Source organism: Anoplophora glabripennis, unplaced genomic scaffold (genome assembly GCF_000390285.2).
Source record: "Anoplophora glabripennis isolate ALB-LARVAE unplaced genomic scaffold, Agla_2.0 scaffold15, whole genome shotgun sequence".
In the NCBI taxonomy this organism is placed as follows: Eukaryota; Metazoa; Arthropoda; class Insecta; order Coleoptera; family Cerambycidae; genus Anoplophora; species Anoplophora glabripennis.
In genome coordinates this window covers 1,237,877-1,242,358 of record NW_019416279.1, presented here as the reverse complement: position 1 = coordinate 1,242,358, position 4,482 = coordinate 1,237,877, and positions in this window count along the sequence as shown.

The following is a 4,482-nucleotide window of genomic DNA, read 5'->3' as shown; positions in this document are numbered from 1 at the left end:
TCTCATTAAATCTGGTTAAGTGAAAATAGGAGTTTTCCGCCCGTAGCCGGGGATTTCTTGTTTTATTTCGGGGCGCAGCGCCGGACTGGCCCGCAAGGAATTAGAAATGTCACTAAATTATTATTATTGTTATTAGGGTGTAAAAAAAGAAAGAAGAAAAGAAGTCACGGATGTAAGAACAACTCTCAATAGACAATATAATAATTAAGTATGTTGAAAACCAACAAAATATACAAGTAACATACATTGTTTACAAGAAATTCTTCGAAATGGTACCAATGAGAAAATGTAGAAACAAAATACCATTCAAGAATCTAGAGCCAGTATGTAGAAACGGATTTTATTGATATCAAACGAGGAATATTGAAGATAAGTACTCTTAATTCTTTGTCAAATGCTCTTAATAATATTCAATATTGATTTCGAATTAAGCCACGTCCAGTAATATATACAGGGTGTGCCATTTAACAATCCCGCTGCCAATATCTCCGAAATGAAGAAATTTATTTTAGTTACGGAAACTGAGGTTATTAGGTCCCTTGAGTAGCTTCAAATTGCAGTTAGAATTGTTAGTTCAAATCTTTCTGTATAGATGGCGCACACTGTACTATTTTGAGAGGGGGTGTGCCAAAATCAAATATCTCTATTTAGAGTTGAGGTAGAGAAATGAACCAGGAGTCAAATAAAAGCTTAGGTAATGTAGATTTTGGGAAAATTATCATTGTTACCAATTTTTATGATCAGACCTTCAAGTGACCTTGTTAAAGTTGATTGAATCTGAAATTTTCATGAATTTTCTTGTTTTAGCCAGCCAAAAAATATTTTTCTTATTTTCTAATAAATGAACATTGTATAATTTGCCACGATAAATCCAAATCCGTCGTCAACATTTATGTATCATTTTTCTAATGGTCGAAACATGCTTCACAAAGTCGGCCTTTTATTATAATTTCATAGCTTGAAATAACAGTTAAATTTTACAAGAAAATAACAAAAAAAAACGCATTTGATAAGGTAAATTTAAAAAAAAAATTTTTTTGAAGTTCATTTATTATAAAATAAAAAAAATAGTTTTTTGGCTGTCTAAAACAAGAATATTCATGAAAATTTCAGACACAATCAACTTTAACAAGGTCATTTGATTGAAAATCAGATCATAAAAACTTGTTACAATGATAATTTTCCCAAAATCTACATTACCTAAGCTTTCATTTGACTTCTGGTTCATTTTTCTACCTCAACTCTAAGTCGAGATATTTGATTTTGGCACACCCCCCTCTCAAAATACTACAGTGTGTCGTGGCGATACCAAAAAATTTTTTCATTCTTGGAACGTGAAAATGCGGTCCATCTGAAAAATCGTTAAATTTTAAGTAATTTTTGTAATATAAAGTTTTTCTCAATATTTACTTGTTTTTGAGACATGTTGTCTTTAAAATGCAATGTATGATGTAAAATGGAAAATCTAATATTTTATTTAAATCACATTGAGACAAAATATTCTTTTAAAATATTGTTATACATAATGGCTTTGTTCACACCACATACTAACTAACAAACAATAAATTATAAAAAACATATGAACTACAGAAAAAAAATGTACAATGGTAAATTTTATAACTAGTATATAGTTAAATTGAAAGACGCAAGCTGATAAAATTGTAATTATTATAAAACTAATATGTGTCATCTTCATACATGTTGTATTATAAACAATTGACATGAGCCACCTATGAATGAATTTTTTAATAATATTTGATAAAAATACGGTCCGTCTCTGCCCCTTATAAGATATGAATATAGCAATACCATCAGACCAAAATGTAATAGAAAAGTACTCAGAAAAGAAAAAAAAATCAAGAATTGGCAATAGAAATATTCATTGCGTTTATTATTTCAACACAAAAATTGCTTATAAGTAACACAACTAACATCTTTAGTTAAACCATCTCTCTTCAAACCTCTTTAAAATCACTATTATTTGTTTAGTTTTATAGAATTTTTACTATATATGTGCATAATTATAGGTATAAAATATGTTTTTTCCTTACAAACTTTTAAAAATATCTATTGTCTAAGTTAATGAAACAATTGAGCATCGAGTTGCAAAGATATATGTCTCACATGCAATTGGAACCCTCTATAGGGTTCTTACAAACTTGGAAGCATTTTTTTAATGATGAGTAGCATTAATAACTAGCAACTGCAAAAAGGTGCTTAAAACAAGGAATAATCAACGTTGTTAAAACTTATTGAGAACCTCTGGCATCGTCCTCGATTTACATACTACATAAAAAGAGGTGAATAGCTGTGGCAGATTGTTTGTTTCGATTTCTGTAGTAAACAGAAAAATTGCTAATTCAATTTCAGGTTATCGTTAGCTTTACATTATCTTTAGAGATAGACCTACCTCTCTATAATCTCACATCATTGCAAACAAGTGTCCTAACCAATTATACAGGAATATACAGGGTGTGCCATTTCAAGAACCCTAACCTAATATATGTATACTAAAAATTCCGAATATTACGAAATTCGGACCCTGTCCATCATTATTTGAGACGATCCAGGAAGTTTCCACGTTTCGGAGAAGCCATAAACCAACATCGTGATTTCCAGCAATATGCCAGATCGAAATTCCGTTTTGCGACTGAATGTCGACCCTGCTCAGGGCTTGCAGCGCGATCTAACAGACATGGAAGCCCCGCTAGTGCTTGCAGCGCGATCAAAATTTTGCAACTATTATATGCAAATATCTATAACTAACATCTATTGCCAAACATGTAATATGGTCTAATGTAAACAATAAAGCAAAACTACTAAATTCTGTACTGAGTTATATTTTCTCAGAAAAAATAGCCATACGAGCTTATAGCTCTCACAGCTCTCGTGGTTACTCATCCCTTTCGGCATTTACATAACAACAAAACAACTGCACTTTTTTGGGTACCTGGTTATCAGGTTCTTATGTACCGCTAGATTGTAAAATATCACACTAAGACCATCCCACCGCGATAAATTCGAGGAAAAACATTCGACCTTCGCTGACCATCGGGCCACGCCGGCCCTGACCCTGCCCCGCAGTCCTCGTCATTGACAGTAATTACCGGCGTATGCTACCTTCTTATACATATTTATCTAGTGCAGATCCTCGCTTAACTTTAATTTCTAACGGCGTAGGACTCGTATTCTGCCCCCGAGCGACCTACTAATTACCGGGACTCGAGTAAACAACATATTTCTGAGAAAACTAAATTTCAAACAAATTTTCTCGCTAGTTAAAAGTGCAGGTTAGATGCAATTTGTTTGTGTTGCGAGGGTAATATACACTGTGATTCCCATCGTCGGTGCTGGGGGCGAGCTCGAGCGGCTCGGTTTGCCCCCCCCCCTCTCCCCCCACCCTCTCAACCGCCCCTGGGGTCGCGAACCCGGCTCGCGCAGTAATTATTACATTAAGTGAGGTGTTGGGGAAAAAACACGGTTTAGCGTAATTAACACTTCAAACTATCTGGTAGTCCTGGTAGGTCTGGCGTTTGCAGTACCGTCTTTAATAAATGTCTAATAGCTCAGTTGATTCAACAAAGAAATTAATTTTCTACGTCTTCAACGTTTTACGCCTTTATTGTTAAAGCGGTTCGCATGTGAGTAGAGAGTGTCTATTTTGGGGCATTACACGCACTTAAAAGAAAAGCACCGTTCGTGAAAATAACAAATCCACACACATACGTCAATGTTGTGTTGTCTATACCGTATGAGAAAAAATTATAGTAGGGTTCGGGGGTACGCGGCTTATAACAGAGGCGGACTCAGTTTATTAATGTTAATGTTAATTAATTAAAAAAAACGGTTTTTCTCAAATAACTAAAACACTATAGCTCCGATCGAAAAATTTTATATGAGAAAGTTGTAGGTTTTAAAAATAGCTATCGACTGAAGCAAAATGATCGTAAAATAAAAATTTAAATACTTATTTGAAAAAAAACATGCCCAATTTTTCAAGTCATTTTTTGATCCATAAAATTAGTAAAATCGTCAAAACTTTTAAAAGCATGTTAATACAACTGTTTACGAAGAAAATAAACCGAAAAACGTTACTGTAGGGCCATCAGCTAAGAAGATGCAGCTAACAGGCCTCTTGCAGAAAAAAATATTTTAATAGTTTTTGTATCTACACTGAATACTACAAACAATGTGTAAAGGCTTTGTTATATTAATTTATTTTTAAAAAGTTATTAGATATTAAAGTTTTAATCGGTTCGCTTCGCGCGCAAACGCCATGGACTGGGATGTCGATACGTTGACGTCATCGGTAAGTAAATGGCAAGCGCGACATATACAATAACGCGTTTCGACAGTGCAGCTGACTGCTTTGGTTATTAAATGTGTGGAGTGGTGTCAATAAGCAGTACGATACCTTATATATACTGTAAATTTGTGAAGTTAAACTTATAATAACTATGGCAAATCCCTCTAAACCATATA